The sequence below is a fragment of the Phyllostomus hastatus genome, unplaced genomic scaffold (genome assembly GCF_019186645.2).
Source record: "Phyllostomus hastatus isolate PE091 unplaced genomic scaffold, TTU_PhHast_1.1 phas_scaffold_28, whole genome shotgun sequence".
Classification (NCBI taxonomy): Eukaryota; Metazoa; Chordata; class Mammalia; order Chiroptera; family Phyllostomidae; genus Phyllostomus; species Phyllostomus hastatus.
Window position 1 is genome coordinate 12,297,598 of NW_025334022.1, and position 18,085 is coordinate 12,315,682.

Consider the following 18,085-nt stretch of genomic DNA (forward strand, 5'->3'; position numbering starts at 1 on the left):
AGAACTTACATGACTACACTCTAAGAAGACAAGCAACCCAATTAAAAAATGGGCAAAGGACCTGAACAGACACTTCTCCAAGGAGGACATACAGAAAATCCAAAGACACATGAAACGATGTTCAATATCGCTAGCTATCAGAGAGATGCAAATTAAAACCACAAAATGAGATACCACTTCACAACAGTCAGAGTAGCCATCATAAACAAAGCAACAAACAAGGGTTGGAGAGGTTGTGGAGAAAAGGGGACCCTAGTGCACTGTTGGTGGGACTGCAGACTGGTACAAACACTATAGAAAGCAGTATGGAAATTTCTCAGAAAACTAAAAATGGATCTGCCTTTTGACCCAGCAATTCCACTGCTGGGACTATATCCTAAGAACACTAAAACACCAATCCAAAAGAACCTATGCACCCCAATGTTCATAGCAGCCCAATTTACAATAGCCAAGTGCTGGAAGCAACCTAGATGCCCATCAGTAAATGAATGGATCAAAAAACTATGGTACATTTATACAATGGAATTCTATGCAGCAGAAAGAAAGAAGGAGCTCCTACCCTTAGCAACAGCTTGGATGGAGCTGGAAAGCATTATGCTAAGTGAATAAGCCAGGCAGCGAAAGACAAATACCATATGACCTCACCTTTAACAGGAACCTAAACAACAAAAGAAAGAAACAAGCAAAATATAACCAAAGACACTGAAATAGAGGACAGGCTGACAGTGACCAGAGGGGACAGAAGAGGGAATTTCAGGGGAGAATGGGAAGGGTTTACAGGAACAAATTTAAAGGACATGTGGACAAAAACTAGGGGGACGGTGGTAATGGGAGGGAAGTGGTGAGGGTTAGGTGGGTGGGCTGGATTGGGAGTAAAAGGGAGAAAACTGTACTTGAACAACGGTTAAAAAAAGAAAACCCCACTAAAACTCAAGGAGCTTGAATAGCAGGCTATTAAATAGTGAATGGGTTAAGAATGAGATTAAGGAAGAAATTAAAAAGTGTCTGGAAAGAAATTAAAATGAACTTACAAACAGTCGAAAACTTAGGGGACACAACGAAGGCAGTCCTGACAGGATGAGTCAAAGTGATACAGGCCTACCTAAAAACGATAGAAACATTTCAAATAAACAACCTAACCCTATGCCTACAAGAACTCGAACAACAACAACAAAGACAGACCTGAGCATGGAGAAGGAAGGAAATAACCACAGTTAAAGCAGAATTAAATGACAGAGATTAAAAGCACAATTCTAAGGATCAGTGAATCCAGGAGCTGGTTACATGGAAAGGTAAACAAAATCAACAAGCCTTTAAGCATGCTTATCAAGAAAACAAGGGAGAAGACCCAAATAAACAAAATCAGAAATGAAAGAGGAGAGATTACAGCTGATTCCTTCTCAGAAATACAAAGGATTGTGAGAAATTACTATGAAGAACTATATGCCAAGAAATTTGAAAACCTAGGTGAAATGGAGAAATTTCTAGAAAATATAATCTCTCAAAACTGAATGAAGAAGCAGAAAGCCTGAACACACCAATAACAGCTGAAGAAACTTAAGCCATAATAAACAACAACAAAAAACAAAAACAAACAAAAACAAACAAACAAACAAAAAACCCCTCCCAGCACACAAAAGCTCTGCAATGGATGGCTTCACAGAAGAATTCTACAAAGCTTTTAAGGAAGAGCTAACCCCAATCCTTCACAGACTTTTCCAAAAATTCAAAATGATGAAAGACTCCCAAACTCTTTTCATGAAGCCAGCATCATCCTAATCCCAAAACCAGATAAAGACATAACAAAGAAAGACAACTTCAGTCCAGTTACACTGATGAACATAGATGCTAAAATCCTCAACAAAATATTGGCAAACCACATCCAGCAACACATTAAAAAGATCATAAACCATGACCAAGTAAGATTCATCCCAGGGATGCAAGGATGGTACAATATTGTGAAATCAAAAAATGGAAAATTTATCACATACACCAAAGCAAAGACAAAAATGACAGGATCATATCAATAGATGTGGAAAAAGCATTTGATAAGGTACAGCAACCATTTATGATAAAAACACTCAGCAAAGTGGGAATAGAGGGAACATTCCTCAACATAATAAAGGTCACATATGAGAAACCTACACCCAACATCATATTCAATGGGCAAAAAATTAAAACTTCCCCACTAAGATCAGGAACAAGACAAGGTTGTCCACTTTCACCACTTCTATTCAACATAGTATTGGAAGTTTTAGCCACAGCAATCAGACAAAAAAGGAAATAAAAGGCACCAAAATTGGAAAGGAAGAAAGAGGACTGTCATGGTTTTCAGATGACATGATAGTGTCCATAGAAAATCCTATAGACTCTGCCAAAAAACTGCTTGACCTAATAAATGAATTTGGCAAAATAGCAAGATAGAAGGTGAATATCCAGAAATCAAAGGCATTTTTGTATGCCAATAATGAAACATCAGAAGCAGAAATCAGGGAAAAAAATCCCATTTGATACAGCAACAAGAAAAAATAAAATACCTAGCAATAAGCCTAACCAAGGAGGTAAAACACCTGTACTCAGAAAACTACACAATGCTGAAAAAAGAAATCAAGGCAGACACAACAAATGGAAACATATACCGTGCTCATGGATCAGAACAATTAACATCATCAAAATGTCCATACTACACAAAGCAATTTACACATTCAATGCAATACCTATTACAGTACAAATGGCATATTTCGCAGACATAGAACAAACACTTCAAAAATTTATTTGGGAACATAAACAACCCCAAATAGCTGTGGCAATTTTGAGAAAGAAGAGTAAAATAGGAGGGATCACAATACCTGATACCAAACTGTATTACAAGGCCACTGCAATCAAAACAGCCTGGTACTGGCAAAAAACAAACAAAACAAACAAACAAACAAACAAACAAACAAAAAACAGGCACATGGACGTGTGGAAGAGAACAGAGAGCCCAGAAATAAACCCAAGTCTCTATGGTCAATTAATATATGACAAAGGTGGCTGCAACATAAAATGGAGTAAACATAGCCTCTTCAACAAATGGTGTTGGGACAACCGGACAGCTACATGCAAAAAAAAAAAAAAATTAAATTCGAGCACCAACTTACACCATACAGAAAAATAAATTCAAGGTGGATAAAATATTTAAATATAAGCCATGGCACCATTAAAGTCCTAGAGGAGAACATAGGCAGGAAAATCTCAGATATTTCACACAGCAACATTTGTACTGATATCTCCCCTAGAGCAAGGGACATAAAGGAAAGAATAAACAAATGGGATCTCATCAAAATAGAAAGCTTCTTCATGGCTAAAGAAAACAGTATTACAATAAAAAGATGACCAACCATATGGGAAATCATAGTTGCGAATGAAACCTCAGACAAGGGTTTAATCTCCCAAATGTATAAAGAACTCACAGGACTCCACTCTAAGAAGACAAGATGGCAAAGTAAGAAATGGGCAAAGGACCTGAACAGATGCTTCTCCAAGGAGGACGTACAGAGGATCCAGAGACACATGAAAAGGTGCTCAGTATCGCTAGCTATCAGAGAGATGAAAGTTAAAGCCACAATGAGATACCACTTCACACCATTGAGAATGGCCATCATAAACAAAGCAACAAACAACAAGTGTTGGAGAAGCTGTGGAGAAAAGGGGACCCTAGTGCACTGTTGGTGGGATTGCAGACTGGTACAACCACTATGGAAAACAGTATGGAATTTTCTCAGAAAACTAAAACTGGATCTGTCTTTTGACCCAGCAATTCCACTGCTAGGATTATGTCCGAAGAACCCCGAAACACCAATCCAAAAGAACCTACGCAGCCCAAAGTACATAGCAGCACAATTTACAGTAGCAAACTGCTGGAAGCACCCTAGTTGCCCATCAGTAAATGAATGGATCAAGAAACTTTGGTACATTTACACAATGAAATTCTATGCAGCAGAAAGAAAGAAGGAGCTCCTTCCCTTTGTGACAGCATGGATGGAACAGGAAAGCGTTATGCTAAGCGAAATAAGGCAGGTTTTGAAAGACAAATACTATATGATCTCACCTTTAGCAGGAATGTAATTAACAAAACAACCAAACAAACAAGCAAAATATAACCAAAGACACTGAAATACAGAACAGCTTGACAGCGACCAGAGGGGAGAGAGGATGGAATTTTAGTGGGAAAGGGGAAGGGTTTACAGGAACAAGTATTAAGGACACATGGACCAAAACAAGGGGGAGTGGATATGGAAGAAAGGTGGGGAGCGCAGGGGAGTGGGCTGGGATGTGAATAAAAGGCAGAAAACTGTACTTGAACAACAATTAAAAATTTTTTTTAAATTTTAAAAATGGACAAAAGAGGTCAAATGACACTTGTCCAAGGAGGACAATCAGAGGGTCCGGAGACACATGGAAAGATTCTCAGTATGGCCAGCAATCACTGACATGCAAATTAAAAGCACAATGAGATACCACCTCACACCTTTGAGAATGGCCATCATAAACAAAGCAACAAACAACAAGCGTTGGAAAGGTTGTGGAGAAAAGGGGATCCTAGTACACATTTGGTGAGATTGCACTGGTGCCACAACTATGGAAAAAATATGGAATTTCCTCAGAAAACTAAAACTGGATCTGCCTTTTGACCCAGAAATTCCACTGCTGAGATTATATCCTAAGAATCCTGAAACACCAATCCAAAAGAACCTATGCAGCCCAATGTTCATAGCAGCACAATTTACAATAGCCAAGTGTTGGAAGCAACCTAGGTGCCCATCAGTAAATGAATGGATGAAAAATCTATGGTACATTTACACAATGGAATTCTATGCAGCAGAAAGAAAGACGGAGCTCCACCCCTTTGTGACAGTATGGATGGAACTGGAAAGCGTTATGCTAAGCGAAATAAGCCAGGTGGCGAAAACCAAATACCATGTAATCTCACCTTTAACAGGAACCTAATCGACAAAACAAACAAGCAAAATATAATCAAAGACACTGAAATTTAGAGCAAGGTGATGGTGACCAGAGGGGAAAGGGGAGGGAATTTTAAGGGAAAAGGGTGAAGTGTTTGAAGGAGCAATTATAGAGGACCCATGGACTGTAATGAGGGGGGTGGAGGTGGGAGGGAGGTGAGGAGGGATGGGGAGTTGGGCTGGGGTGGGAGGAAAGGCACAAGACTGTACTTGAACAATTCAACAAAATGTGAAAAAATAAATTAAAATATTCCTAGAAAAAAAAGAAGATGTAATATTGTAAACATATATGCATTCAACGTAGGAGCACCCAAATATATAAAGAAAATCATGGAGGACTTCAAGAATGATATAAACATCAGCACAGCTATGCGAGGCAATTTTAGCATCACACTGTCAAAAATGGAAAGTTCTTCCAGAAGAAATATTGACAAGGATATTGTAGCATTAATGTATGCCCTAGATCAAAAGGACTTAGGAAATTACACACGCACACACACACACACACACACACACACAAAACCTTTCATCCCAAAGAAGCAAAGTACACATTCTTTTCAAATGCACAATTAAAATTTTCAATGATAGACAACAAATTAGGACACAAAACCACCCTCAAGAAATTCAAGAATATTGAAATCATATCGAGCATTTTCTCGGACGACAAGGGTCTGAAATTAAAAACAACCTCAAGGAAAAAATCAGAAACACTGAAGTTTATGAAGATTGAATACCATGATCTTAAACAAGGAATGGGTTAAGAATGAGATCAAGGGAAAAATCAGAAAGTTTCTGGAAATAAATTAATATGAACACGCAATAGTCCAAAACTTATGGGTCAGAGCAAAGGCAGTCCCGAAAGGGAAGTTCATAGTGATACAAGACTACCTAAAAAGACAGAAACATTTCAATAAACAACCTAACCTTAAACCCAAATCTACAAGAACCGGAGGAACAACAACAAAGACAGTCCAGAGCAAGGAGAAGGAAGGAAATCACCAAGATCGAAGCAGAATTAAACAACATAGAGACCAAAGAAACAATTCTAAGGATTAATAAATCCAGGAGCTGCTTCCATGAAAAAAACAAACAAAATCAACAAGCCTTTAAGCAGACTCATCAAGAAAAAAAGAGAGAGGACCCAAAGAAATACAATTAGAAATGAAAGAGGAGAGATTACAACTGATACTACAGAAATACAAAGATTGTAAGAAATTACTACAAAGAATTATATGCCGAGATGTTTGAAAACCTAGGTGAAATGGACAAATTTCTAGAAAAAATTTAATCTCCCAAAACTGAATGAAAAAGAAGCAGAAAGCCTGAACACATCAATAAACAGCTGACGAAATTGAAGCCATAATCAAAAAACTCTGACCACACAAAAGCCCTGGACTGGACAGTTTCACAGGAGAAGTTTACAAAGCATTTAGGGAAGACCTAGCCCTTATCCTTCACAGACTTTTCCAAAAAATCCTAAAAGAAGGAAGACTCCCAAACCCTTTTTATGAAGCCAGCGTCATCCCAATCCCAAAACCAGATAAAGAAACAAGAAAGAAACAAAACTACAGGCCAATGTCGTTGATGAACATAGATGCAAAACTCCTCAACAAAAGATTGGCAAACCGCATCCAGCAATACATTAAAAACATCATACACCATGATCAAGTGGGATGAATCCCAGGGAAGCAAGGATGGTACAATATTTGCAAACCAATGAACGTAATGCATCACATGAACGAAGACAAAAACCACATGATTGTATCTATAGATACTGAAAAAGCATTTGTTAAGGTACAGCACCCATTTGTGATAAAAACAACAAAAACAACAACAACACTCAGCTAAGTGGAAATAGAGGGAGTATTCCTCTACATGATAAAGGCCATATATGAGAAACCTACAACCAACAACATTCTCAGTGGGCAAAACCTAAAAAACTTTCCCACTAGTATCAGAAAAAAGAGAAGGATGTCTTCTTTCACCACTTCTATTCAACATAGTATTGGAAGTCCTAGCCACAGTGCTCAGACAAGAAGGAGAAATAAAAAGCATCCACATTGGAAAGGAGGAAGTAAAACTGTCACTGATTGCAGATGATAGGACAGTGTTTATAGAAAACCCTATAGATGCCACCAAAATAGTAGTTGACCTAATAAGCAAATTTGGCAAAACAGCAGGATTTAAAGTAAATATTCAGAAATCAAAGGCATTTTTATTCTCCAACATCAAAAGTTCAGAATCAAAAATCAGGAAAAAATCCCATTTCTTATAGCAACGAGAAAAATAAAGTACCTAAGAACAAACCTTACCAAATAGGTAAAAGACCTGTACTCAGAAAACTACATAACATTAAAGAAAGAAATTAAGGAAGACACAAGTAAATGGAAGCATATACCGTGTACATAAATTGGAAGAATTAACATCATCAAAATGTCCACATTACCCAAAACAACTTACACATTCAACGCAATCCCTATTAAAATACCAAAGATATATTTCACAGATATAAAATAAACATTTCAAAAATCTATCTGGAACTGTAAATGACCCTGAATAACTTCAGCAATTCTGAGAAAGAAGAACAAAGTAGGACGGATCACAATACCTGATATAAAAGTATCTTACAAGACCACTGTAATCAAAACAGTATAGTGCTGGCATAAGAACAGACACATATATCAATGGATGAGATTAGAGAGCCCAGAAATAAACCCAAGTCTCTATGGTCAATTAATATCCCACAAGGGGTGCAGAAGCATAAAATGGAGTGAAAAATAGCCTCTTCAATAAACGGGAGATCTGGAAAGTTACATGCACAAACATGAAACTCGGTCAACAACTTATACCGTACACCAAAATGAACTCAAGGTGGGTAAAAGACTTAAATATAAGTTGTGATACCATAAAAATCCTAGAGGAGAACATAGGCAGGAAAATCTAAGATATTCTATGCAACAATATTTTCACTGATATGTCCCCTAGAGCAAGGGACGTAAAGGATTGAAAAAACAAATGGGACCTCGTCAAAATAAAAAGCTTCTGCATGGCTAAAGAAAACGGCATTAAAATGAAAAGAGAACCAACTGTATGGGAAAATGTATTTGCAAATGAGGCTTCTGACAAGTGTGTGATCTCCAAAATATACAAAGAACTCACATGACTCCACTCCAGGAAGACAAACAATCCAATTTAAAAATGGGCAAAAGGCCAGAGCAGACAATTCTCTAAGGAGGACATACAGAGGGCCTAGAGACATATGAAAAGATCCACAGCATCACTAGCCATCAGAGAGTTGAAAATTAAAACCACAATGAGATACCACTTCACAACGGTCAGAATGGCCATCATGAACAAAGCAACAAACAACAAGCGCTGGCGAGGTTGTGGGGAAAAGGGAACCCTAGTGCGTTGTTTGTGGGGATGCAGACTGGTGCAGCCACTGTGGAAAACAGTATGGAATTTCCTCAGAAAACTATAAATGGAACTGACTTTTGATTTGACAGTTGCACTAGTGGGATTATACCCTAAGTATCCTGAAACACCAATTCAAAAGAACCTATGCTCGTAGCAGCACAATTTACAATTGCCAAGCACTGGAAGCAACCTATGTGCCCATCAGAAAATAAGTGGATCAAAAAACCCTGGTATATTTACACAATGGAATGCTACACATCAGAAAGAAAGAAGGAGCTCCTACCCTTTGCTATAGCTTGAATGGAACTGGAGAGTATTATGCTAAGTGAAATAAGCTGAGCTTTGAAAGATGAATACCATATGATCTCACATAGAAGTGGAACCTAATCAACAAAACCAATAAGTGAGCAAAATATAACCAGAGACATTGAAATTGATCACATTCTGACAGTAACCAGAGAGGAAGGGCGAGAGGGATAATGCAGGAAAATAGGGGGAGGACCATCAATGAACACGTATAAAGGACACATGGACAAAGCCAAACAGGGGTAGGTTTGAGAGTAGGAGGCAGGGATGGGGGGATGGGGGTGTCGTGTGGTGTGGTGAAAGTGGAGACATCTGTACTTGAGCAATAATTAAAAAGAAGAAAGAAAGAGAGGGAGAAAGAAAGAAAGAGAGGGAGAAAGAAAGAAAGAAAGAAAGAAAGAAAGAGAGAGAGAGAGAGAAAGAAGAAAGAAAGAAAGAAAGAAAGAAAGAAAGAAAGAAAGAAAGAAAGAAAGAAAGAAAGAAAGAAAGAAAGAAAGAAAGAAAGAAAGAAATGTCTGCCGTTCACAACAATGTGGATGGAATTGGAGAGCACTATGCCAAGTGAAATAAGCATTCAGTGAGATACAAATGCCATATGATCTCACCTATAAGTGGAACCCAATCAACAAAACAAACAAGGCAGCAAAAATAGAACCAGAGACATGGAAATAAGAACAAACTGACAGTGACCAGAGGGGAATGGGTGTGGGATAATGGGGGAAAAAGGGGTAAGAGTCAAGTCAAAGAACATGTATAAAGGATCCAACCACAAAGACAATGGGTAGGGGAGGATTGAAAATGGAAAATGGGGGTTGGGTAGGGCAGGGGACAGGAATGGGGGAAATGGGGACAACTGTAATTGAACAACAATAAAAATAATAAAATAAAATAAAATGGCATCCAATTCATTTTTTTCTATGGGTGACAAATGGAGCCCAGAGAGTTTTAATGACTTGTCCGAGATAAGACAGCTAATGAATGAAAGAGAAAAGACTAGAACCTATGTATCAGAAATAAACATATGGTCTTCAGTACACATAAACACATTAAGAAATTATCCCTTAGTTTATAAATGTGGGATTTAAATCTGAGGCTCTGTGATGTACTGAAAAACATGGAGCTGGCAGTCAGGACACTTGCTCTCATCTTTATTTACCCACTTAGTAAATGTGTGACATAAAACATGGTACTTCATTTCTCTGTGCCTTAGTCTCCTAATCTGTTGCATGGAGAGAGGAATCGCAGTGCCAAGCACACTGCAGATGCTCAGAGTCTTCTGTGTTTCTTAGTGGGCAAAAACAAAACACCCACCTGAAATCCTGCCATAAACTAGGGTGAGGCTCACCTAAAACACATCCTCCCTCTCAAGAAGACAGTCAGTCTTGTACAGGTGCAAGATCGGCATTTGTACAACCCTGAGAATGAGTGTCCCCTTAAACTGCGTACCATAGGTGCCTCACTCACCTCACTTGATTCATCCTGGTCCTGGCCTTGGTTGAGAGGACTAATAATAGCAGCAATGGATAAAATTTAATAAATACTCAGTAAGTGCTGGTGACAATGCTAAGAATGTTTCATGTGTCATGTGTTTAATTCCTTCCTACCACCAAAATAAGGAAACAGAGGCTTAGAAGATTAAATAACTTGTGCAAGATCACACAATAAGTTTTTGGCAAAGTTATGGCAGTGGAAAGTGTGTATCCCACATCCGTGTTATTATTGTAACAACGTACAGACAGCATTATTCTGTTATAGAAATGAGGTTAAAAGAAGAAAAGTGACTTGAATGCCTCTGCAGTTTAATGACCTGAATCTCAATATGAGTATTTCTCAGGCAGATCCACTGTTATGCTTTGTTCTTCTGTAGCACCTTATCTTTCCAGGACTTGATAGGGAACTCCTCCATAGTTAACCTGGAGTGTGAAACCGAGGGAAAGTACTTGATTACTTTCTTAGGTATCATGCACATATGGTACCTAATGTAACAATCCTTCGTATTAATGATTGTAGAGCTGAAATATGCCCCTTGTGCTAAGACACCTAAGCAAAGTTTCACATGAACTACCTGGTTACTGAGATAGTGAAAGGTTCAGGCAAAAGCACCAATGTCGTAGTTTGGGAAGGTGAAAAAAGGAGAATGCACATAACATTTATGCAATTTCTACAATATGGGATAAACATTATATTTCATCTCCTTTATTCCTAATAACCAGCATTCTAGATAGCTAATATTATTGCCATTAAGCAGATGAAGACTATAAGGCTTGTAGGTTAAGTAGCTTGTCCCCAAAAGTCTCCAGGCCTATCAGTGACAGAGGAAGGGGTCAAAGCCTGTACTTGTCCCTAAGAGTCAAGATCCTTTCTCAGTGACCTGAAGCTTCCTATGTTTTGAGTCTAATTGTTCAGGGGGCTGGAATTTACCTAGAGATGGTCAGGACAGGGAAGAATGCCCATTAGTGAATTTTCAAATATCTGTTCTGTTGCCTTATAAGTCAGCAAATCTAAATGAAGATTTATAAATACTTATAGAGAGGCAGAAATCTCAGAGATTTAAATTAAAAGGTTATATTTGACCTTTTAAAAAATTATTGTTGTTCAAGTACAGATGTCTCCATTTTCCCCTCACCACTTCCCCCCACCCCAGCCATCCCCACCTCTCACCCTCGATCTTACCCCCTTTTAGCTTTCTCCATGTGTCCTTTATACATGTCCCTGACAACCCTTCCTCTTTTTCCCATTATCCCTTCCTACCTCCCCTCTAGTTGTTGTCAGGTTGTTCTTAATGTCAGTGTCTGGTTAGATTTAGCTTTCTTGTTTTGTTGATTGGGTTCCACTTATAGGTGAGATCATATGGTATCTGTCTATCACTGCCTGGCTTATTTCACTTAGCAAAATGCTTTCCAGATACATCCATGCTGTAGCAAAGGGTAGGAGCTCCTTCTTTCTTTCTGCTGCATAGTATTCCACTGTGTAAATGTACCATAGATTTTTGTTTTTACTCATTGACTGATTGATTGATTTTAAATCACTTTATTGTTCAATTACAGTTCTTTGCATTTTCTGCCCACCACTCCCCTCCCCACCCAGTCCCAGCCAAACCCACCTCCCTCCCCCTTGGTTTTGTCCATGTGTCCTTTATAGTAGTTCCTGAAAACCCTTCTCCCCACTGTCCCACTAACCAGACACTGCCCCCTCCCCTCTCCCCTCTGGCTATTGTTAGATTCTTCTTAATTTCAATGTCTCTGGTTATATTTTGTTTGCTTTTTTTCATTTGTTGATTATGTTCCAGTTAAAGGTGAAATCATATGATATTTGTCCCTCACTGCCTGGCTTATTTCACTTAGCATAATGCTCTCCAGTTCCATCGCTGCTGTTGCAAAGGGTAGGAGCTCCTTCTTTCTCTCTGCTGCATAGAATCCCATTGTGTAAATGTACCATGGTTTTTTGAGCCACTCATTTACTGATGGGCACGTAGATTACTTCCAGCACTTGGCTATGGTAAATTGTGCTACTATGAACATTGGGGTGCATAGGTTCTTTTGGATTGGATTTTCAGGGCTCTTAGGGTATAATCCCAGCAGTGGAATATCTGGGTCAAAAGGCAGTTCCATTTTTAGTTTTCTGGGGAAATTCCATACTGTTTTCCACAGTGGCTGCACCAGTCTGCATTCCCACCAACAGTGCACTAGGGTTCCCTTTTCTCCGCATCCTCTCCAACACTTCTTTGTTGATTTGTTTATGATGGCCATTCTCAATGGTGTGAAGTGGTATCTCATTGTGCTTTTAATTTGCATGTCTCTGATGGCTAGTGAGGCTGAGCATCTTTTCATATGTCTCTGGGCCCTCTATATATCTTCCTTAGAGAAGTGTCTGTTCAGGTCTTATGCCCATTTTTTAATTGGGTTGCTTATCTTCCTGGAGTAGAGTCATGTGAGTTCTTGATACATTTTGGAGATCAAACTCTTTTCTGAGGTCTCATTTGCAAACACAGTTTCCCATATGGTTGGTATTCTTTTCATTTTGCTGATGTTTTCTTTAGCCATGCAGAAGCTTTTTGTTTTGATGAAGCCCCATTTGTTTTTTTCTTTCCTTTATGTCCCTTGCTGTAGGAGACATATTGGTGAAAATATTGCTGCGTGGAATACCTGAGATTTTCCTGCCTATGTTCTCCTCTAGAACTGCATGGTGCCATGACTTATATTTAAGTCCTCTATCCATCTTGAATTTATTTTTGTATGTGGTATGAATTTGTGGTCCAGTTTCATTTTTTTTTTACATGTAGCTGCCCAGATACCCCAACACCATTTATTGAGGAGGCTATTATTACTCCACTGTATGCTTGTGCCCCCTTATAAAATATTAATTGACCAAAGAGGGTTTGGCTTATTTCTGAGCTCTCTATCTTGTTCCATTGGTCTACATGTCTGTTTTTACGCCAGTACCAGGCTGTTTTCATTACAGTGGCCTTGTAATATAGTTTGATGTGAGGTATGCTGATTCCTCTTACTTTGTTCTTCTTTCTCAAAATTGCTGAGGCTATTCAGAGTCATTTATAGTTCCATATAGATTTCAGAAATGTTTGTTGTATATCTGTGAAATATGTCATTAGTATTTTAATAGGGATTGTGTTGAATCTGTAAATTGCTTTGGGCAATATGGACATTTTGATGAAGTTAGTTCTTTCTATCCATGAACACGGTACAGGCTTCCATTAGTTTGTGTCTTCATTAATTTCTTTCTTCAGTGTTGTGTAGTTTTCTGAGTACAGGTCATCTACCTCCTTGGTAAAGTTTATTTCTAGGTATTTTAATTTTCTTGATGCTATAGTAAATGGGTTTTTTTCTTTTTACCCCATTTCCCCTGTCTGATATTTCACTATTGGTGTACAAAAATGCCTTCAATTTCTGGATATTGACTTTGAATCCTGCTGTTTTGCCAAACTCGCTTATTAGGTCGAGTAGTTTTTTGGTGGATTCTATGGGGTTTTCTATGTGCACTACCTTGTCATCTGTAAACAATGACAGTTTTACTTCCTCCTTTCCAATTTCGGTGCCTTTCATTTCTTTTCTTGTCTTTTCGCTGTGGCTAGAACTTTCAGTACTATGTTGAGTAGAAGTGGTGAAAGTGGACACACTTGTCTTGTTCCTGATATTAGTGGGAAAGTTTTTGTTTTTGCCCGTTGACTATTTTGTTGGCTGAAGGGTGCTCGTTTATGGCCTTTATGTTGTTGGGGCATGCTCCCTCTTCTCCCACTTTGCTGAGTGTTTTCATCATTAATTGGTGCTCTACTTTATCAAATACTTTTTATCCATCTATTGATGTAATCATATGATTTTTGTTGTTCCTTTGTTTATGTGATGTATTGCTTTTATTGATTGTGAATAGTGTGCAGTCCTTGCATCCCTGGGGTGAATTCTTCTTGATCTTGGTGTATGATATTTCTAAGGTTTTGTTAGATGCAGTTTGCCAATAATTTGTTGAGGATTTTATTGTCCATGTGTATCAGTGATATTGGCCTGTAGGTTTCTTTCTTCATTGTGTCTTTATCTGGCTTTGGAATTAGGATGGTGCTGGCTTCATACAAAGCATTTGGGAGTCTTCCCCCCTTCTTGGATTTTTTGGAATAATCTCAGGATAGGCGTTAGCTCTTCCTTAAATGTTCTGTAAAATTCTCCTGTGAAACTGTCCGGGACAGGTCTTTTGTGTCCTGGGAGTATTTTGATTACTGCTTCAATTTAACTAGCTATTATCCTTCTGTTAAGGCCTTATGCTTCTTCTTCATTCAGTTTGAGGATGATGTGCTCCTAGAAATTTCTACATTTCATCCAGATTTTCAAATTTCTTGGAAGATAGTTGTTCACAGCTATTTCTTACAAGACTTTGTATTTCTGCAGTATCAATTGAAATTTCTCCTCTATCATTTCTGATTTTATTTATTTGGGTCCTCTTTTTTTTTTCTTGATGAGCCTGGTTAAAGGCTTATCAATTTTGTTTGTCTTTTCAAAGAAACAGCTGCTCAATTTATTGATCTTTGGATTGTTCTTTTAGTCTCTATGTCATTTAATTCTGCTCTGATATCGATTATTCCTTGCCTCTGCATCCTCTGGGCTTTGTTGGTTGTTATTCCTGCTGTTCTTGGAGATGTAAGGTTAATTTTTTTTCCTTTTAAATGTTTCTGTTTTTTAGACAAGCCTTTATTGCTAATAACTTCCCTCAAAGGAATGTGTTTGCTGTGTTCCATAGGTTTTGTGCTGTGTTATGTTCGTTTTTGTATCTTCCAGGATTTTTTTTGGGGGGAGGGGTAGTTCTTAATCTCACTGTTTGCCAATTCTTTATGTAATAACATGTTATTCAGTCTCGATGAATTTGACTGCTCTTGAACTTTTTCCTTGAGGTTGGTTTCTATTTCAAGCCATTTTTTTTGTCCAGGAAAATGCTTGATATGATTTCTAGTTCCTTGAATTTGTTAAGCTTTTTTTTGTATCCTATCCTGTGGCCTGTGTTTGAAATTCTTCCATGTACATTTGAGAAGAATGTGTATTTTGCTTCTTTGTGATGAAATGTTCTGTATGTTATCAATTAAGTCCGTCTTATCCAGTGTGTCATTCAGTGCCTCGATATCCTTGTTGATTCTGTTTGGAGGTTCTATCCATTGTTGACAGTGGGGTATTGAAATCCCCTAGTATAAGTGTGCTGCTCTCTATATCTTTCTTGAAGTCCTCCAAGATTTTCCTTATTTACTTGGGTGCTCGCATGTTGGGTGCATAAGTGTTTATCATATTTATGACTTCTTGATGGATTCTTCCCTTGAGTATTGTGAAGTGTCCTTCTGGGTCTCTTTGTATGGCCTCTTTTTTGAAGTCTATCTTGTCTGATATGAGCATTGGTATCCCAGCATTTTTTTTCCTGTCCATTTGATTGGAATATTTTTTTTCCAACTCTTCACTTTCAGTCCGTGTAGGTCTTTTGTTCTGAGTTGGGTCTCTTGAAGGCAGCATATGTGCAGGTCAGGTTCTCTTATCCATTCAGACACCCCCTGTCTTTTCATTGGATCATTTAATCCATTAACCTTTAAGGTTATTGTTGATAGGTACTCATTCATTGCCATTTTTCCCCTTTGTACCTGCATTCTCCTCTCTGTCACTCTTTTTCTTCATTTTTCTTAAAATAGTCCCTTTAACCCGTCTTTCAATGCAGTTTGGGTGTAGATATATTCTTTTTTCCTTCCTTTTTTTTTTTCCCCTGGGAAACTCCTCGTTCACCTTCCATTTTAAATGAGAGCCTTGCTGGGTAGAGTAGTCTTGGTTGCAGGCCTTTCCTTTTCATTACTTAGCATATTTCTTGCCATTCCCTTCTAGCTTGGAGTGTTTCTATTGAAAAATCAGCTGCTAGCCTTATCGGAGCTCCTTTGTGTGTTACTTCTTGTTTCTTCCTTGCTGCCTTTAAGATTCTCTCTTTGCCTTTGAATTTTGCCATTATAATTATGATGTGTTTTGGAGTGGGCCTCTTTGCATTCTCTTGAGTGGGGCCCTCTCTCATTCCTGGACTTGCATGACTCTTTCTCTCATCAGATTAGGGAAGTTTTCCATCATCACTTTTTCAAACAGGTTTTCTCTCCCCTGCTCCCCTTCTTTGCCTTCTGGTATCTTTATTATATAAACATTGTAAACATATATGCACCCAACATAGGAGCACCCAAATATATAAGCAAAATCTTGGAGGACTTCAAGGAAGATATAGACAGCAACACACTTATGCTAGGGGATTTTAACACCTCACTGGATATTATTATATTTCATGTTGTCCTGCGGCTCCCTTAATCCCTTTTCATTCTTTTTGACCCTTGTGCCTTTTCTTGCTCCTTCTGGGAAGTTTCCTCTACCTCATCCTCCAGCTCACCTATTTGAATATCTGCTTCATCTAGCCTACTTTTAATTCCTTCCACTGTGTTCTTCTATTCAGAAATTGTATTCTCCCTCCCCCCCCCCCGTCTCTTATTTATAGTTCTATGTCCTTTTTCGTGCTGATGTAGTTCGCGCTAAGATCCCTGTGGCTTCCCTGTGGTTCTTTGTAATTCTCATTGAGCTCATTTAGTTTCCTTATCACCATTGTTTTGAACCTCAATATCTGATAGTTTACTTGCCTCTATTTCATTTATCAGTCTTTCTGGGCATTCTTCCTTTCCTCTCTATTGGGAGTTGTTTCTATGTTTCCTCCTTTTAGGGGAGACACTTCTTGTTTGCTTCTGCTTCTTAAATTGGTGTTCTTTGACTCCTTGTCTTTGTTGTTTGAACTTCTGTGGTAGGAGCCCTGTGGGACTCAGCGGTGCCATCTTCTTGATCTCCTGAACTCGATGCTCTTAGGGTGACCTATATGCCATTTATGTTGGCTCTCTGGTGTGTTTTGATTGTTGTTGGGTCATTCTTTGGTGGGTCCTTCCCTCCAGCTGTCTGGTTGAGGGTCACCCCACCCCGTGCACCTTGTATGCTGTTTTGCAGGTGCACTTTTTTCCTTTCTGGATATGCTTCTGTTGATGTCAGATGGTGACCCTGTCTGGCCTCGGGCAGTCTGCTTGAGATGACCAGAAATCTACCACCTGTAGGTGACTCCTTCAGTTTTTAATATAGTCACTCTGCACTCAGCAGTCAAGCTTAAGCACCACAGGTTGGGGCAGCATCCCTCCTGGGGGTGGGGCTATTGGTCCTCCTCATGCAGATGCCACTCTTAAGGGATTGGTCACCTGAGCAAGGTGTCTCCTACAGTATGGGGATGGCACAGCGCCAGGACCTTGGTGGCTGCTGTCTCAGTTCTCTCCCCAAAGACACAGTCCCCAGTCTGTCCTCAAGCATCACTAGTCCACTCTGCTGCCCAACCCCTTTACTGGATCCAAGGGTAAGTGGCTGCATTTGAAAATTTATGCGTTGGCCCATTAAATGGCCCTTTGTGTATCCATCCATCCATCTCTGGCAGAAAGAAACCTTGCCACTTTTCACAGCTGGATGTTGTCGGTGTACTTTTTGGGCTCTGGTGCTCTAGGCTTGGGAGCCAAGCTTGGGGTTTAGATGCCACTCTTCTCAGGGGGATTCCCCAGGCTCTTTAAATATCTTTCTGGCACTTTAGCTGCTATCCCTGGTGCTCCGCTAGCCCTCTTGCATCCCCTGCACACTCCCTGCCAGTCCCATTGTGTTGAGGCTGTTTGTTCTGCCTGTTTGTGGTTATAAGGCTTCTCTCCCACTATTGTCCACTTGTGTATTCCAGACGATCTCTCCTCATTTTAGTTGTAATTACAGATTGGTCCTTGGAGGAGGTTAGTGTATCTTCCACTCACTCCTCCACCATCTTGGATCTCAGCTCTTATT